The sequence below is a fragment of the Somniosus microcephalus genome, chromosome 19 (genome assembly GCF_052327205.1).
Source record: "Somniosus microcephalus isolate GS21.2 chromosome 19, FLI_Smic_1.0, whole genome shotgun sequence".
NCBI lineage: Eukaryota > Metazoa > Chordata > Chondrichthyes > Squaliformes > Somniosidae > Somniosus > Somniosus microcephalus.
The window spans coordinates 23,250,455-23,269,495 of NC_141005.1; the positions used below are offsets into that span (position 1 = coordinate 23,250,455).

Genomic DNA, 19,041 nt, shown 5'->3' on the forward strand with positions numbered 1-19,041 from the left:
TAGAGTGCCGCGTGCAGTTCTGGTCACCACATTACAAGAAGGATGCGATTGCACTAGAGAAGGTGCAGAGGAGATTTCCGAGGATGTTGCCTGGGCTGGGGAATTTTAGTTATGAGGAAAGATTGGATAGGCTGGGGTTGTTTTCTTTGGAACACAGGAGGCTGAGGCGAGACCTAATTGAGGTGTGTAAAATTATGAGGGGCCGAGATAGAGTGGATAGGAAGGACCTATTTCCCTTAGCAGAAGGGTCAATAATAGATTTCAAGTAATTGGTAGGAGGTTTACAGGGAATTTGAGGAGACATTTTTTCACCCAGTGAATGGTGGGGGTCTGGAATGCACTGCCTGAAAGGGTGGTAGAGGCAGAAACCCTCATCACGTTTAAAAAGTACTTGGATATGCACTTGAACTGCCGTAACCTACAAGGCTACGGACCAAGTGCTGTAAAGTGGGATTTGGGTGGATTGCTCTTTGTCGGCTGGCACGGACAAGATGGGCCGAATGGCCTCCTTCTGTGCTGTAAATTTCTATGATTCTGCCTGATCATGTGACATCTGCCCACACGACTTCTACAAATGTTATTACATTGTAGCCAGGATTGTTTAGTTTCCAATTCCGCCCATTTTGAAGCCAGGTCTCCGTTATGGCTACTATTGCATAACCCCATGTGGCAACTTGCGCCTGCAACTCGTCAATCTCATTTGTAACGCTCCTCGCATTAACACACATGCATTTCAACAGCATGCTAGTTGGCTTTGCTTTTTTCCTGAATTTAACTGCTGCTCTTTCTACATTCTTCTTTGTTCTGTTGCTGTTTGTCCCTCCGAGTTTTCTATGCACCTTGTCTCTCCTCTCTGCTGCTGTGTCCTGGTGGCCCTCCGCCAGTGTGTGTATTTTGGCTATCTTATTTTCTTCTTCTGCTTATTTCGGCCCTGTGTCTGGAGCCCCTTGCATTTGTGTAGCAGCAGGAGAATGTGCAGCGAAGAAATGGTCAAAGGAAAGCGAGAGAGAGAGACAGAGAGAGAGAGAGAGAGAGAGCAGCAAAAAGGATGTTGATTGATTAAGAGCAGTGTGTGCGCGTGTGTGTGCAAAACGTTGAGCAGCCTGTGGCGGCAGCAAAAGCCTACTGCACCTGGTATTCCCAGGCGGTCTCCCATCCAAGTACTAACCAGGCCTGACTCTGCTTAGCTTCCGAGATCAGACGAGATCGGGCACATTCAGACTAGTATGGCCGTAGGCATATGCTAGCTGGCTTTCTCTTTACTTAAAGCTGTCGCCCATTTTTTTCTCTTCTACGCATTCATACAAGTATTCAACACTCAATTTACATTTACAAATTTTACTCCTCCCGCAACCCCCCACCCCCCCTCCACCTCTTCTTGCTGCTCTGCCTCCCACACAAACAAACTACAAGCCCAACCCTTCATTGCCTTCTATTCAAATATTACATCAAATAAACATGCTCAAACACCAAGTCTTAAGGGCTGTAGCATCTTTCAAACTGGACAAATACCCAGGCCCGCATCAAATCTATCCCACACTCTTAAGAGAAGTAAGACACCAAATAGCACAGGCTCTCACCATCATTTTACAATCCTCTCTGGCTACAGGTGTGGTGCCCGACCACTGGAGGACTGCTAACGTGCTACCGTTCTTTCAAAAGGGAGAGAGGGATAGACCGCATAATTACAGGCCAGTCAGCCTAACCTCGGTGGTGGGAAAATTATTGGAAAAAGTTCTGAGGGACAGGAGAAATCTTCATTTAGAAAGACACGGATTAATCAGGGACAGTCAGCATGGATTTCTTAACGGAAGGTCGTGTCTGACTAATGCAATTCAATTTTTCGAGGAGGTAACAAGGAGGGTCGATGAGGGTAGTGCCTTTGATGTAGTCTATATGGATTTTAGCAAGGCTTTTGATAAGGTCCCGCATGCCAGATTGGTCACGAAAGTAAAAGCCCATGGGATCCAAGGCAAAGTGGCAAGTTGGATCCAAAATTGGCTCAGAGGCAGGAAACAAGGGTGTTTTTGTGACCGGAAGGCTGTTTCCAGTGGGGTTCCGCAGGGCTCACAGAATCACAGAAACCCCACAGTGCAGATAGAGGCCATTTCGGCCCATCGAGCCTGCACCGACTCAGTACTGGGCCCTTTGCTTTTTCTGGTATATATCAATGATTTGGATTTGAATGTAGGAAGTATGATTAAGAAGTTTGCAGATGATACAAAAATTGGCCGTGTGGTTAATAATGAAACAGAATGCTGTAGACTGCAGGAAGATATCAATGGACTCGTCTAGTGGGCAGAACAGTGGCAAATGGAATTCAGTTGGAATACACAATAAATGGTAGGACACTGAGAAATGCAGAGGATCAGCGGGACCTTGGAGTGCATGTCCACAGATCCCTGAAGGTAGCAGGACAGGTAGATAAAGTGGTTAAGCAGGCATACGGGATACTTGCCTTTATTAGCCGAGGTGTAGAATATAAGAGCGGGGAGGTTATGCTTCAACTGTATAAAACACTAGTTAGGCCGCAGCTAGAGTGCCGCGTGCAGTTCTGGTCACCACATTACAAGAAGGATGCGATTGCACTAGAGAAGGTGCAGAGGAGATTTCCGAGGATGTTGCCTGGGCTGGGGAATTTTAGTTATGAGGAAAGATTGGATAGGCTGGGGTTGTTTTCTTTGGAACACAGGAGGCTGAGGTGAGACCTAATTGAGGTGTGTAAAATTATGAGGGGCCGAGATAGAGTGGATAGGAAGGACCTATTTCCCTTAGCAGAAGGGTCAATAATAGATTTCAAGTAATTGGTAGGAGGTTTACAGGGAATTTGAGGAGACATTTTTTCACCCAGTGAATGGTGGGGGTCTGGAATGCACTGCCTGAAAGGGTGGTAGAGGCAGAAACCCTCATCACGTTTAAAAAGTACTTGGATATGCACTTGAACTGCCGTAACCTACAAGGCTACGGACCAAGTGCTGTAAAGTGGGATTTGGGTGGATTGCTCTTTGTCGGCTGGCACGGACAAGATGGGCCGAATGGCCTCCTTCTGTGCTGTAAATTTCTATGATTCTGCCTGATCATGTGACATCTGCCCACACGACTTCTACAAATGTTATTACATTGTAGCCAGGATTGTTTAGTTTCCAATTCCGCCCATTTTGAAGCCAGGTCTCCGTTATGGCTACTATTGCATAACCCCATGTGGCAACTTGCGCCTGCAACTCGTCAATCTTATTTGTAACGCTCCTCGCATTAACACACATGCATTTCAACAGCATGCTAGTTGGCTTTGCTTTTTTCCTGAATTTAACTGCTGCTCTTTCTACATTCTTCTTTGTTCTGTTGCTGTTTGTCCCTCCGAGTTTTCTATGCACCTTGTCTCTCCTCTCTGCTGCTGTGTCCTGGTGGCCCTCCGCCAGTGTGTGTATTTTGGCTATCTTATTTTCTTCTTCTGCTTATTTCGGCCCTGTGTCTGGAGCCCCTTGCATTTGTGTAGCAGCAGGAGAATGTGCAGCGAAGAAATGGTCAAAGGAAAGCGAGAGAGAGAGAGAGAGCAGCAAAAAGGATGTTGATTGATTAAGAGCAGTGTGTGCGCGTGTGTGTGCAAAACGTTGAGCAGCCTGTAGCGGCAGCAAAAGCCTACTGCACCCGGTATTCCCAGGCGGTCTCCCATCCAAGTACTAACCAGGCCTGACTCTGCTTAGCTTCCGAGATCAGACGAGATCGGGCGCATTCAGACTAGTATGGCCGTAGGCATATGCTGGCTGGCTTTCTCTTTACTTAAAGCTGTCGCCCATTTTTTTCTCTTCTACGCATTCATACAAGTATTCAACACTCAATTTACATTTACAAATTTTACTCCTCCCGCAACCCCCCACCCCCCCTCCACCTCTTCTTGCTGCTCTGCCTCCCACACAAACAAACTACAAGCCCAACCCTTCATTGCCTTCTATTCAAATATTACATCAAATAAACATGCTCAAACACCAAGTCTTAAGGGCTGTAGCATCTTTCAAACTGGACAAATACCCAGGCCCGCATCAAATCTATCCCACACTCTTAAGAGAAGTAAGACACCAAATAGCACAGGCTCTCACCATCATTTTACAATCCTCTCTGGCTACAGGTGTGGTGCCCGACCACTGGAGGACTGCTAACGTGCTACCGTTCTTTCAAAAGGGAGAGAGGGATAGACCGCATAATTACAGGCCAGTCAGCCTAACCTCGGTGGTGGGTAAATTATTGGAAAAAGTTCTGAGGGACAGGAGAAATCTTCATTTAGAAAGACACGGATTAATCAGGGACAGTCAGCATGGATTTCTTAACGGAAGGTCGTGTCTGACTAACGCAATTCAATTTTTCGAGGAGGTAACAAGGAGGGTCGATGAGGGTAGTGCCTTTGATGTAGTCTATATGGATTTTAGCAAGGCTTTTGATAAGGTCCCGCATGCCAGATTGGTCACGAAAGTAAAAGCCCATGGGATCCAAGGCAAAGTGGCAAGTTGGATCCAAAATTGGCTCAGAGGCAGGAAACAAAGGGTAATGGTCGAAGGGTGTTTTTGTGACCGGAAGGCTGTTTCCAGTGGGGTTCCGCAGGGCTCACAGAATCACAGAAACCCCACAGTGCAGATAGAGGCCATTTCGGCCCATCGAGCCTGCACCGACTCAGTACTGGGCCCTTTGCTTTTTCTGGTATATATCAATGATTTGGATTTGAATGTAGGAAGTATGATTAAGAAGTTTGCAGATGATACAAAAATTGGCCGTGTGGTTAATAATGAAACAGAATGCTGTAGACTGCAGGAAGATATCAATGGACTCGTCTAGTGGGCAGAACAGTGGCAAATGGAATTCAGTTGGAATACACAATAAATGGTAGGACACTGAGAAATGCAGAGGATCAGCGGGACCTTGGAGTGCATGTCCACAGATCCCTGAAGGTAGCAGGACAGGTAGATAAAGTGGTTAAGCAGGCATACGGGATACTTGCCTTTATTAGCCGAGGCGTAGAATATAAGAGCGGGGAGGTTATGCTTCAACTGTATAAAACACTAGTTAGGCCGCAGCTAGAGTGCCGCGTGCAGTTCTGGTCACCACATTACAAGAAGGATGCGATTGCACTAGAGAAGGTGCAGAGGAGATTTCCGAGGATGTTGCCTGGGCTGGGGAATTTTAGTTATGAGGAAAGATTGGATAGGCTGGGGTTGTTTTCTTTGGAACACAGGAGGCTGAGGTGAGACCTAATTGAGGTGTGTAAAATTATGAGGGGCCGAGATAGAGTGGATAGGAAGGACCTATTTCCCTTAGCAGAAGGGTCAATAATAGATTTCAAGTAATTGGTAGGAGGTTTACAGGGAATTTGAGGAGACATTTTTTCACCCAGTGAATGGTGGGGGTCTGGAATGCACTGCCTGAAAGGGTGGTAGAGGCAGAAACCCTCATCACGTTTAAAAAGTACTTGGATATGCACTTGAACTGCCGTAACCTACAAGGCTACGGACCAAGTGCTGTAAAGTGGGATTTGGGTGGATTGCTCTTTGTCGGCTGGCACGGACAAGATGGGCCGAATGGCCTCCTTCTGTGCTGTAAATTTCTATGATTCTGCCTGATCATGTGACATCTGCCCACACGACTTCTACAAATGTTATTACATTGTAGCCAGGATTGTTTAGTTTCCAATTCCGCCCATTTTGAAGCCAGGTCTCCGTTATGGCTACTATTGCATAACCCCATGTGGCAACTTGCGCCTGCAACTCGTCAATCTTATTTGTAACGCTCCTCGCATTAACACACATGCATTTCAACAGCATGCTAGTTGGCTTTGCTTTTTTCCTGAATTTAACTGCTGCTCTTTCTACATTCTTCTTTGTTCTGTTGCTGTTTGTCCCTCCGAGTTTTCTATGCACCTTGTCTCTCCTCTCTGCTGCTGTGTCCTGGTGGCCCTCCGCCAGTGTGTGTATTTTGGCTATCTTATTTTCTTCTTCTGCTTATTTCGGCCCTGTGTCTGGAGCCCCTTGCATTTGTGTAGCAGCAGGAGAATGTGCAGCGAAGAAATGGTCAAAGGAAAGCGAGAGAGAGAGAGAGAGAGAGAGAGCAGCAAAAAGGATGTTGATTGATTAAGAGCAGTGTGTGCGCGTGTGTGCAAAACGTTGAGCAGCCTGTGGCGGCAGCAAAAGCCTACTGCACCCGGTATTCCCAGGCGGTCTCCCATCCAAGTACTAACCAGGCCTGACTCTGCTTAGCTTCCGAGATCAGACGAGATCGGGCGCATTCAGACTAGTATGGCCGTAGGCATATGCTAGCTGGCTTTCTCTTTACTTAAAGCTGTCGCCCATTTTTTTCTCTTCTACGCATTCATACAAGTATTCAACACTCAATTTACATTTACAAATTTTACTCCTCCCGCAACCCCCCACCCCCCCTCCACCTCTTCTTGCTGCTCTGCCTCCCACACAAACAAACTACAAGCCCAACCCTTCATTGCCTTCTATTCAAATATTACATCAAATAAACATGCTCAAACACCAAGTCTTAAGGGCTGTAGCATCTTTCAAACTGGACAAATACCCAGGCCCGCATCAAATCTATCCCACACTCTTAAGAGAAGTAAGACACCAAATAGCACAGGCTCTCACCATCATTTTACAATCCTCTCTGGCTACAGGTGTGGTGCCCGACCACTGGAGGACTGCTAACGTGCTACCGTTCTTTCAAAAGGGAGAGAGGGATAGACCGCATAATTACAGGCCAGTCAGCCTAACCTCGGTGGTGGGAAAATTATTGGAAAAAGTTCTGAGGGACAGGAGAAATCTTCATTTAGAAAGACACGGATTAATCAGGGACAGTCAGCATGGATTTCTTAACGGAAGGTCGTGTCTGACTAACGCAATTCAATTTTTCGAGGAGGTAACAAGGAGGGTCGATGAGGGTAGTGCCTTTGATGTAGTCTATATGGATTTTAGCAAGGCTTTTGATAAGGTCCCGCATGCCAGATTGGTCACGAAAGTAAAAGCCCATGGGATCCAAGGCAAAGTGGCAAGTTGGATCCAAAATTGGCTCAGAGGCAGGAAACAAAGGGTAATGGTCGAAGGGTGTTTTTGTGACCGGAAGGCTGTTTCCAGTGGGGTTCCGCAGGGCTCACAGAATCACAGAAACCCCACAGTGCAGATAGAGGCCATTTCGGCCCATCGAGCCTGCACCGACTCAGTACTGGGCCCTTTGCTTTTTCTGGTATATATCAATGATTTGGATTTGAATGTAGGAAGTATGATTAAGAAGTTTGCAGATGATACAAAAATTGGCCGTGTGGTTAATAATGAAACAGAATGCTGTAGACTGCAGGAAGATATCAATGGACTCGTCTAGTGGGCAGAACAGTGGCAAATGGAATTCAGTTGGAATACACAATAAATGGTAGGACACTGAGAAATGCAGAGGATCAGCGGGACCTTGGAGTGCATGTCCACAGATCCCTGAAGGTAGCAGGACAGGTAGATAAAGTGGTTAAGCAGGCATACGGGATACTTGCCTTTATTAGCCGAGGCGTAGAATATAAGAGCGGGGAGGTTATGCTTCAACTGTATAAAACACTAGTTAGGCCGCAGCTAGAGTGCCGCGTGCAGTTCTGGTCACCACATTACAAGAAGGATGCGATTGCACTAGAGAAGGTGCAGAGGAGATTTCCGAGGATGTTGCCTGGGCTGGGGAATTTTAGTTATGAGGAAAGATTGGATAGGCTGGGGTTGTTTTCTTTGGAACACAGGAGGCTGAGGCGAGACCTAATTGAGGTGTGTAAAATTATGAGGGGCCGAGATAGAGTGGATAGGAAGGACCTATTTCCCTTAGCAGAAGGGTCAATAATAGATTTCAAGTAATTGGTAGGAGGTTTACAGGGAATTTGAGGAGACATTTTTTCACCCAGTGAATGGTGGGGGTCTGGAATGCACTGCCTGAAAGGGTGGTAGAGGCAGAAACCCTCATCACGTTTAAAAAGTACTTGGATATGCACTTGAACTGCCGTAACCTACAAGGCTACGGACCAAGTGCTGTAAAGTGGGATTTGGGTGGATTGCTCTTTGTCGGCTGGCACGGACAAGATGGGCCGAATGGCCTCCTTCTGTGCTGTAAATTTCTATGATTCTGCCTGATCATGTGACATCTGCCCACACGACTTCTACAAATGTTATTACATTGTAGCCAGGATTGTTTAGTTTCCAATTCCGCCCATTTTGAAGCCAGGTCTCCGTTATAGCTACTATTGCATAACCCCATGTGGCAACTTGCGCCTGCAACTCGTCAATCTTATTTGTAACGCTCCTCGCATTAACACACATGCATTTCAACAGCATGCTAGTTGGCTTTGCTTTTTTCCTGAATTTAACTGCTGCTCTTTCTACATTCTTCTTTGTTCTGTTGCTGTTTGTCCCTCCGAGTTTTCTATGCACCTTGTCTCTCCTCTCTGCTGCTGTGTCCTGGTGGCCCTCCGCCAGTGTGTGTATTTTGGCTATCTTATTTTCTTCTTCTGCTTATTTCGGCCCTGTGTCTGGAGCCCCTTGCATTTGTGTAGCAGCAGGAGAATGTGCAGCGAAGAAATGGTCAAAGGAAAGCGAGAGAGAGAGACAGAGAGAGAGAGAGAGAGAGAGAGAGCAGCAAAAAGGATGTTGATTGATTAAGAGCAGTGTGTGCGCGTGTGTGTGCAAAACGTTGAGCAGCCTGTGGCGGCAGCAAAAGCCTACTGCACCCGGTATTCCCAGGCGGTCTCCCATCCAAGTACTAACCAGGCCTGACTCTGCTTAGCTTCCGAGATCAGACGAGATCGGGCGCATTCAGACTAGTATGGCCATAGGCATATGCTAGCTGGCTTTCTCTTTACTTAAAGCTGTCGCCCATTTTTTTCTCTTCTACGCATTCATACAAGTATTCAACACTCAATTTACATTTACAAATTTTACTCCTCCCGCAACCCCCCACCCCCCCTCCACCTCTTCTTGCTGCTCTGCCTCCCACACAAACAAACTACAAGCCCAACCCTTCATTGCCTTCTATTCAAATATTACATCAAATAAACATGCTCAAACACCAAGTCTTAAGGGCTGTAGTATCTTTCAAACTGGACAAATACCCAGGCCCGCATCAAATCTATCCCACACTCTTAAGAGAAGTAAGACACCAAATAGCACAGGCTCTCACCATCATTTTACAATCCTCTCTGGCTACAGGTGTGGTGCCCGACCACTGGAGGACTGCTAACGTGCTACCGTTCTTTCAAAAGGGAGAGAGGGATAGACCGCATAATTACAGGCCAGTCAGCCTAACCTCGGTGGTGGGAAAATTATTGGAAAAAGTTCTGAGGGACAGGAGAAATCTTCATTTAGAAAGACACGGATTAATCAGGGACAGTCAGCATGGATTTCTTAACGGAAGGTCGTGTCTGACTAACGCAATTCAATTTTTCGAGGAGGTAACAAGGAGGGTCGATGAGGGTAGTGCCTTTGATGTAGTCTATATGGATTTTAGCAAGGCTTTTGATAAGGTCCCGCATGCCAGATTGGTCACGAAAGTAAAAGCCCATGGGATCCAAGGCAAAGTGGCAAGTTGGATCCAAAATTGGCTCAGAGGCAGGAAACAAAGGGTAATGGTCGAAGGGTGTTTTTGTGACCGGAAGGCTGTTTCCAGTGGGGTTCCGCAGGGCTCAGAGAATCACAGAAACCCCACAGTGCAGATAGAGGCCATTTCGGCCCATCGAGCCTGCACCGACTCAGTACTGGGCCCTTTGCTTTTTCTGGTATATATCAATGATTTGGATTTGAATGTAGGAAGTATGATTAAGAAGTTTGCAGATGATACAAAAATTGGCCGTGTGGTTAATAATGAAACAGAATGCTGTAGACTGCAGGAAGATATCAATGGACTCGTCTAGTGGGCAGAACAGTGGCAAATGGAATTCAGTTGGAATACACAATAAATGGTAGGACACTGAGAAATGCAGAGGATCAGCGGGACCTTGGAGTGCATGTCCACAGATCCCTGAAGGTAGCAGGACAGGTAGATAAAGTGGTTAAGCAGGCATACGGGATACTTGCCTTTATTAGCCGAGGCGTAGAATATAAGAGCGGGGAGGTTATGCTTCAACTGTATAAAACACTAGTTAGGCCGCAGCTAGAGTGCCGCGTGCAGTTCTGGTCACCACATTACAAGAAGGATGCGATTGCACTAGAGAAGGTGCAGAGGAGATTTCCGAGGATGTTGCCTGGGCTGGGGAATTTTAGTTATGAGGAAAGATTGGATAGGCTGGGGTTGTTTTCTTTGGAACACAGGAGGCTGAGGCGAGACCTAATTGAGGTGTGTAAAATTATGAGGGGCCGAGATAGAGTGGATAGGAAGGACCTATTTCCCTTAGCAGAAGGGTCAATAATAGATTTCAAGTAATTGGTAGGAGGTTTACAGGGAATTTGAGGAGACATTTTTTCACCCAGTGAATGGTGGGGGTCTGGAATGCACTGCCTGAAAGGGTGGTAGAGGCAGAAACCCTCATCACGTTTAAAAAGTACTTGGATATGCACTTGAACTGCCGTAACCTACAAGGCTACGGACCAAGTGCTGTAAAGTGGGATTTGGGTGGATTGCTCTTTGTCGGCTGGCACGGACAAGATGGGCCGAATGGCCTCCTTCTGTGCTGTAAATTTCTATGATTCTGCCTGATCATGTGACATCTGCCCACACGACTTCTACAAATGTTATTACATTGTAGCCAGGATTGTTTAGTTTCCAATTCCGCCCATTTTGAAGCCAGGTCTCCGTTATAGCTACTATTGCATAACCCCATGTGGCAACTTGCGCCTGCAACTCGTCAATCTTATTTGTAACGCTCCTCGCATTAACACACATGCATTTCAACAGCATGCTAGTTGGCTTTGCTTTTTTCCTGAATTTAACTGCTGCTCTTTCGACATTCTTCTTTGTTCTGTTGCTGTTTGTCCCTCCGAGTTTTCTATGCACCTTGTCTCTCCTCTCTGCTGCTGTGTCCTGGTGGCCCTCCGCCAGTGTGTGTATTTTGGCTATCTTATTTTCTTCTTCTGCTTATTTCGGCCCTGTGTCTGGAGCCCCTTGCATTTGTGTAGCAGCAGGAGAATGTGCAGCGAAGAAATGGTCAAAGGAAAGCGAGAGAGAGAGACAGAGAGAGAGAGAGAGAGAGAGAGAGCAGCAAAAAGGATGTTGATTGATTAAGAGCAGTGTGTGCGCGTGTGTGTGCAAAACGTTGAGCAGCCTGTGGCGGCAGCAAAAGCCTACTGCACCCGGTATTCCCAGGCGGTCTCCCATCCAAGTACTAACCAGGCCTGACTCTGCTTAGCTTCCGAGATCAGACGAGATCGGGCGCATTCAGACTAGTATGGCCGTAGGCATATGCTAGCTGGCTTTCTCTTTACTTAAAGCTGTCGCCCATTTTTTTCTCTTCTACGCATTCATACAAGTATTCAACACTCAATTTACATTTACAAATTTTACTCCTCCCGCAACCCCCCACCCCCCCTCCACCTCTTCTTGCTGCTCTGCCTCCCACACAAACAAACTACAAGCCCAACCCTTCATTGCCTTCTATTCAAATATTACATCAAATAAACATGCTCAAACACCAAGTCTTAAGGGCTGTAGTATCTTTCAAACTGGACAAATACCCAGGCCCGCATCAAATCTATCCCACACTCTTAAGAGAAGTAAGACACCAAATAGCACAGGCTCTCACCATCATTTTACAATCCTCTCTGGCTACAGGTGTGGTGCCCGACCACTGGAGGACTGCTAACGTGCTACCGTTCTTTCAAAAGGGAGAGAGGGATAGACCGCATAATTACAGGCCAGTCAGCCTAACCTCGGTGGTGGGAAAATTATTGGAAAAAGTTCTGAGGGACAGGAGAAATCTTCATTTAGAAAGACACGGATTAATCAGGGACAGTCAGCATGGATTTCTTAACGGAAGGTCGTGTCTGACTAACGCAATTCAATTTTTCGAGGAGGTAACAAGGAGGGTCGATGAGGGTAGTGCCTTTGATGTAGTCTATATGGATTTTAGCAAGGCTTTTGATAAGGTCCCGCATGCCAGATTGGTCACGAAAGTAAAAGCCCATGGGATCCAAGGCAAAGTGGCAAGTTGGATCCAAAATTGGCTCAGAGGCAGGAAACAAAGGGTAATGGTCGAAGGGTGTTTTTGTGACCGGAAGGCTGTTTCCAGTGGGGTTCCGCAGGGCTCACAGAATCACAGAAACCCCACAGTGCAGATAGAGGCCATTTCGGCCCATCGAGCCTGCACCGACTCAGTACTGGGCCCTTTGCTTTTTCTGGTATATATCAATGATTTGGATTTGAATGTAGGAAGTATGATTAAGAAGTTTGCAGATGATACAAAAATTGGCCGTGTGGTTAATAATGAAACAGAATGCTGTAGACTGCAGGAAGATATCAATGGACTCGTCTAGTGGGCAGAACAGTGGCAAATGGAATTCAGTTGGAATACACAATAAATGGTAGGACACTGAGAAATGCAGAGGATCAGCGGGACCTTGGAGTGCATGTCCACAGATCCCTGAAGGTAGCAGGACAGGTAGATAAAGTGGTTAAGCAGGCATACGGGATACTTGCCTTTATTAGCCGAGGCGTAGAATATAAGAGCGGGGAGGTTATGCTTCAACTGTATAAAACACTAGTTAGGCCGCAGCTAGAGTGCCGCGTGCAGTTCTGGTCACCACATTACAAGAAGGATGCGATTGCACTAGAGAAGGTGCAGAGGAGATTTCCGAGGATGTTGCCTGGGCTGGGGAATTTTAGTTATGAGGAAAGATTGGATAGGCTGGGGTTGTTTTCTTTGGAACACAGGAGGCTGAGGCGAGACCTAATTGAGGTGTGTAAAATTATGAGGGGCCGAGATAGAGTGGATAGGAAGGACCTATTTCCCTTAGCAGAAGGGTCAATAATAGATTTCAAGTAATTGGTAGGAGGTTTACAGGGAATTTGAGGAGACATTTTTTCACCCAGTGAATGGTGGGGGTCTGGAATGCACTGCCTGAAAGGGTGGTAGAGGCAGAAACCCTCATCACGTTTAAAAAGTACTTGGATATGCACTTGAACTGCCGTAACCTACAAGGCTACGGACCAAGTGCTGTAAAGTGGGATTTGGGTGGATTGCTCTTTGTCGGCTGGCACGGACAAGATGGGCCGAATGGCCTCCTTCTGTGCTGTAAATTTCTATGATTCTGCCTGATCATGTGACATCTGCCCACACGACTTCTACAAATGTTATTACATTGTAGCCAGGATTGTTTAGTTTCCAATTCCGCCCATTTTGAAGCCAGGTCTCCGTTATGGCTACTATTGCATAACCCCATGTGGCAACTTGCGCCTGCAACTCGTCAATCTCATTTGTAACGCTCCTCGCATTAACACACATGCATTTCAACAGCATGCTAGTTGGCTTTGCTTTTTTCCTGAATTTAACTGCTGCTCTTTCTACATTCTTCTTTGTTCTGTTGCTGTTTGTCCCTCCGAGTTTTCTATGCACCTTGTCTCTCCTCTCTGCTGCTGTGTCCTGGTGGCCCTCCGCCAGTGTGTGTATTTTGGCTATCTTATTTTCTTCTTCTGCTTATTTCGGCCCTGTGTCTGGAGCCCCTTGCATTTGTGTAGCAGCAGGAGAATGTGCAGCGAAGAAATGGTCAAAGGAAAGCGAGAGAGAGAGACAGAGAGAGAGAGAGAGAGAGAGCAGCAAAAAGGATGTTGATTGATTAAGAGCAGTGTGTGCGCGTGTGTGTGCAAAACGTTGAGCAGCCTGTGGCGGCAGCAAAAGCCTACTGCACCTGGTATTCCCAGGCGGTCTCCCATCCAAGTACTAACCAGGCCTGACTCTGCTTAGCTTCCGAGATCAGACGAGATCGGGCGCATTCAGACTAGTATGGCCGTAGGCATATGCTAGCTGGCTTTCTCTTTACTTAAAGCTGTCGCCCATTTTTTTCTCTTCTACGCATTCATACAAGTATTCAACACTCAATTTACATTTACAAATTTTACTCCTCCCGCAACCCCCCACCCCCCCTCCACCTCTTCTTGCTGCTCTGCCTCCCACACAAACAAACTACAAGCCCAACCCTTCATTGCCTTCTATTCAAATATTACATCAAATAAACATGCTCAAACACCAAGTCTTAAGGGCTGTAGCATCTTTCAAACTGGACAAATACCCAGGCCCGCATCAAATCTATCCCACACTCTTAAGAGAAGTAAGACACCAAATAGCACAGGCTCTCACCATCATTTTACAATCCTCTCTGGCTACAGGTGTGGTGCCCGACCACTGGAGGACTGCTAACGTGCTACCGTTCTTTCAAAAGGGAGAGAGGGATAGACCGCATAATTACAGGCCAGTCAGCCTAACCTCGGTGGTGGGAAAATTATTGGAAAAAGTTCTGAGGGACAGGAGAAATCTTCATTTAGAAAGACACGGATTAATCAGGGACAGTCAGCATGGATTTCTTAACGGAAGGTCGTGTCTGACTAATGCAATTCAATTTTTCGAGGAGGTAACAAGGAGGGTCGATGAGGGTAGTGCCTTTGATGTAGTCTATATGGATTTTAGCAAGGCTTTTGATAAGGTCCCGCATGCCAGATTGGTCATGAAAGTAAAAGCCCATGGGATCCAAGGCAAAGTGGCAAGTTGGATCCAAAATTGGCTCAGAGGCAGGAAACAAGGGTGTTTTTGTGACCGGAAGGCTGTTTCCAGTGGGGTTCCGCAGGGCTCACAGAATCACAGAAACCCCACAGTGCAGATAGAGGCCATTTCGGCCCATCGAGCCTGCACCGACTCAGTACTGGGCCCTTTGCTTTTTCTGGTATATATCAATGATTTGGATTTGAATGTAGGAAGTATGATTAAGAAGTTTGCAGATGATACAAAAATTGGCCGTGTGGTTAATAATGAAACAGAATGCTGTAGACTGCAGGAAGATATCAATGGACTCGTCTAGTGGGCAGAACAGTGGCAAATGGAATTCAGTTGGAATACACAATAAATGGTAGGACACTGAGAAATGCAGAGGATCAGCGGGACCTTGGAGTGCATGTCCACAGATCCCTGAAGGTAGCAGGACAGGTAGATAAAGTGGTTAAGCAGGCATACGGGATACTTGCCTTTATTAGCCGAGGCGTAGAATATAAGAGCGGGGAGGTTATGCTTCAACTGTATAAAACACTAGTTAGGCCGCAGCTAGAGTGCCGCGTGCAGTTCTGGTCACCACATTACAAGAAGGATGCGATTGCACTAGAGAAGGTGCAGAGGAGATTTCCGAGGATGTTGCCTGGGCTGGGGAATTTTAGTTATGAGGAAAGATTGGATAGGCTGGGGTTGTTTTCTTTGGAACACAGGAGGCTGAGGCGAGACCTAATTGAGGTGTGTAAAATTATGAGGGGCCGAGATAGAGTGGATAGGAAGGACCTATTTCCCTTAGCAGAAGGGTCAATAATAGATTTCAAGTAATTGGTAGGAGGTTTACAGGGAATTTGAGGAGACATTTTTTCACCCAGTGAATGGTGGGGGTCTGGAATGCACTGCCTGAAAGGGTGGTAGAGGCAGAAACCCTCATCACGTTTAAAAAGTACTTGGATATGCACTTGAACTGCCGTAACCTACAAGGCTACGGACCAAGTGCTGTAAAGTGGGATTTGGGTGGATTGCTCTTTGTCGGCTGGCACGGACAAGATGGGCCGAATGGCCTCCTTCTGTGCTGTAAATTTCTATGATTCTGCCTGATCATGTGACATCTGCCCACACGACTTCTACAAATGTTATTACATTGTAGCCAGGATTGTTTAGTTTCCAATTCCGCCCATTTTGAAGCCAGGTCTCCGTTATGGCTACTATTGCATAACCCCATGTGGCAACTTGCGCCTGCAACTCGTCAATCTTATTTGTAACACTCCTCGCATTAACACACATGCATTTCAACAGCATGCTAGTTGGCTTTGCTTTTTTCCTGAATTTAACTGCTGCTCTTTCTACATTCTTCTTTGTTCTGTTGCTGTTTGTCCCTCCGAGTTTTCTATGCACCTTGTCTCACCTCTCTGCTGCTGTGTCCTGGTGGCCCTCCGCCAGTGTGTGTATTTTGGCTATCTTATTTTCTTCTTCTGCTTATTTCGGCCCTGTGTCTGGAGCCCCTTGCATTTGTGTAGCAGCAGGAGAATGTGCAGCGAAGAAATGGTCAAAGGAAAGCGAGAGAGAGAGAGAGAGAGAGAGAGCAGCAAAAAGGATGTTGATTGATTAAGAGCAGTGTGTGCGCGTGTGTGTGCAAAACGTTGAGCAGCCTGTGGTGGCAGCAAAAGCCTACTGCACCTGGTATTCCCAGGCGGTCTCCCATCCAAGTACTAACCAGGCCTGACTCTGCTTAGCTTCCGAGATCAGACGAGATCGGGCGCATTCAGACTAGTATGGCCGTAGGCATATACTGGCTGGCTTTCTCTTTACTTAAAGCTGTCGCCCATTTTTTTCTCTTCTACGCATTCATACAAGTATTCAACACTCAATTTACATTTACAAATTTTACTCCTCCCGCAACCCCCCACCCCCCCTCCACCTCTTCTTGCTGCTCTGCCTCCCACACAAACAAACTACAAGCCCAACCCTTCATTGCCTTCTATTCAAATATTACATCAAATAAACATGCTCAAACACCAAGTCTTAAGGGCTGTAGCATCTTTCAAACTGGACAAATACCCAGGCCCGCATCAAATCTATCCCACACTCTTAAGAGAAGTAAGACACCAAATAGCACAGGCTCTCACCATCATTTTACAATCCTCTCTGGCTACAGGTGTGGTGCCCGACCACTGGAGGACTGCTAACATGCTACCGTTCTTTCAAAAGGGAGAGAGGGATAGACCGCATAATTACAGGCCAGTCAGCCTAACCTCGGTGGTGGGTAAATTATTGGAAAAAGTTCTGAGGGACAGGAGAAATCTTCATTTAGAAAGACACGGATTAATCAGGGACAGTCAGCATGGATTTCTTAACGGAAGGTCGTGTCTGACTAACGCAATTCAATTTTTCGAGGAGGTAACAAGGAGGGTCGATGAGGGTAGTGCCTTTGATGTAGTCTATATGGATTTTAGCAAGGCTTTTGATAAGGTCCCGCATGCCAGATTGGTCACGAAAGTAAAAGCCCATGGGATCCAAGGCAAAGTGGCAAGTTGGATCCAAAATTGGCTCAGAGGCAGGAAACAAAGGGTAATGGTCGAAGGGTGTTTTTGTGACCGGAAGGCTGTTTCCAGTGGGGTTCCGCAGGGCTCACAGAATCACAGAAACCCCACAGTGCAGATAGAGGCCATTTCGGCCCATCGAGCCTGCACCGACTCAGTACTGGGCCCTTTGCTTTTTCTGGTATATATCAATGATTTGGATTTGAATGTAGGAAGTATGATTAAGAAGTTTGCAGATGATACAAAAATTGGCCGTGTGGTTAATAATGAAACAGAATGCTGTAGACTGCAGGAAGATATCAATGGACTCGTCTAGTGGGCAGAACAGTGGCAAATGGAATTCAGTTGGAATACACAATAAATGGTAGGACACTGAGAAATGCAGAGGATCAGCGGGACCTTGGAGTGCATGTCCACAGATCCCTGAAGGTAGCAGGACAGGTAGATAAAGTGGTTAAGCAGGCATACGGGATACTTGCCTTTATTAGCCGAGGCGTAGAATATAAGAGCGGGGAGGTTATGCTTCAACTGTATAAAACACTAGTTAGGCCGCAGCTAGAGTGCCGCGTGCAGTTCTGGTCACCACATTACAAGAAGGATGCGATTGCACTAGAGAAGGTGCAGAGGAGATTTCCGAGGATGTTGCCTGGGCTGGGGAATTTTAGTTATGAGGAAAGATTGGATAGGCTGGGGTTGTTTTCTTTGGAACACAGGAGGCTGAGGCGAGACCTAATTGAGGTGTGTAAAATTATGAGGGGCCGAGATAGAGTGGATAGGAAGGACCTATTTCCCTTAGCAGAAGGGTCAATAATAGATTTCAAGTAATTGGTAGGAGGTGTACAGGGAATTTGAGGAGACATTTTTTCACCCAGTGAATGGTGGGGGTCTGGAATGCACTGCCTGAAAGGGTGGTAGAGGCAGAAACCCTCATCACGTTTAAAAAGTACTTGGATATGCACTTGAACTGCCGTAACCTACAAGGCTACGGACCAAGTGCTGTAAAGTGGGATTTGGGTGGATTGCTCTTTGTCGGCTGGCACGGACAAGATGGGCCGAATGGCCTCCTTCTGTGCTGTAAATTTCTATGATTCTGCCTGATCATGTGACATCTGCCCACACGACTTCTACAAATGTTATTACATTGTAGCCAGGATTGTTTAGTTTCCAATTCCGCCCATTTTGAAGCCAGGTCTCCGTTATGGCTACTATTGCATAACCCCATGTGGCAACTTGCGCCTGCAACTCGTCAATCTTATTTGTAACACTCCTCGCATTAACACACATGCATTTCAACAGCATGCTAGTTGGCTTTGCTTTTTTCCTGAATTTAACTGCTGCTCTTTCTACATTCTTCTTTGTTCTGTTGCTGTTTGTCCCTCCGAGTTTTCTATGCACCTTGTCTCTCCTCTCTGCTGCTGTGTCCTGGTGGCCCTCCGCCAGTGTGTGTATTTTGGCTATCTTATTTTCTTCTTCTGCTTATTTTGGCCCTGTGTCTGGAGCCCCTTGCATTTGTGTAGCAGCAGGAGAATGTGCAGCGAAGAAATGGTCAAAGGAAAGCGAGAGAGAGAGAGAGAGCAGCAAAAAGGATGTTGATTGATTAAGAGCAGTGTGTGCGCGTGTGTGTGCAAAACGTTGAGCAGCCTGTGGCGGCAGCAAAAGCCTACTGCACCTGGTATTCCCAGGCGGTCTCCCATCCAAGTACTAACCAGGCCTGACTCTGCTTAGCTTCCGAGATCAGACGAGATCGGGCGCATTCAGACTAGTATGGCCGTAGGCATATGCTAGCTGGCTTTCTCTTTACTTAAAGCT

The 19,041-nt window shown here is 46.6% G+C and overlaps 8 non-coding genes across 8 annotated transcripts; all 8 read right to left on the reverse strand.

The window, feature by feature from the left end:
• Nucleotides 1-1,119: 1,119 nt before the first annotated feature.
• LOC147103877 (5S ribosomal RNA) lies at nucleotides 1,120-1,238 on the reverse strand. The gene has a single exon (XR_015072608.1). It is a non-coding gene; the product is annotated as a 5S ribosomal RNA (ribosomal RNA).
• A 2,398-nt stretch (nucleotides 1,239-3,636) lies between these two features.
• LOC147103878 (5S ribosomal RNA) lies at nucleotides 3,637-3,755 on the reverse strand. The gene has a single exon (XR_015072569.1). It is a non-coding gene; the product is annotated as a 5S ribosomal RNA (ribosomal RNA).
• A 2,419-nt stretch (nucleotides 3,756-6,174) lies between these two features.
• LOC147103879 (5S ribosomal RNA) lies at nucleotides 6,175-6,293 on the reverse strand. Its single transcript, XR_015072570.1, has one exon. It is a non-coding gene; the product is annotated as a 5S ribosomal RNA (ribosomal RNA).
• A 2,435-nt stretch (nucleotides 6,294-8,728) lies between these two features.
• LOC147103880 (5S ribosomal RNA) lies at nucleotides 8,729-8,847 on the reverse strand. Its single transcript, XR_015072624.1, has one exon. It is a non-coding gene; the product is annotated as a 5S ribosomal RNA (ribosomal RNA).
• Nucleotides 8,848-11,282: 2,435 nt separating this feature from the next.
• LOC147103881 (5S ribosomal RNA) lies at nucleotides 11,283-11,401 on the reverse strand. The gene has a single exon (XR_015072571.1). It is a non-coding gene; the product is annotated as a 5S ribosomal RNA (ribosomal RNA).
• A 2,431-nt stretch (nucleotides 11,402-13,832) lies between these two features.
• Nucleotides 13,833-13,951, reverse strand: LOC147103882 (5S ribosomal RNA). The gene has a single exon (XR_015072410.1). It is a non-coding gene; the product is annotated as a 5S ribosomal RNA (ribosomal RNA).
• Nucleotides 13,952-16,357: 2,406 nt separating this feature from the next.
• LOC147103883 (5S ribosomal RNA) lies at nucleotides 16,358-16,476 on the reverse strand. Its single transcript, XR_015072411.1, has one exon. It is a non-coding gene; the product is annotated as a 5S ribosomal RNA (ribosomal RNA).
• Nucleotides 16,477-18,889: 2,413 nt separating this feature from the next.
• LOC147103884 (5S ribosomal RNA) lies at nucleotides 18,890-19,008 on the reverse strand. Its single transcript, XR_015072412.1, has one exon. It is a non-coding gene; the product is annotated as a 5S ribosomal RNA (ribosomal RNA).
• Between the last annotated feature and the right edge of the window lie 33 nt (nucleotides 19,009-19,041).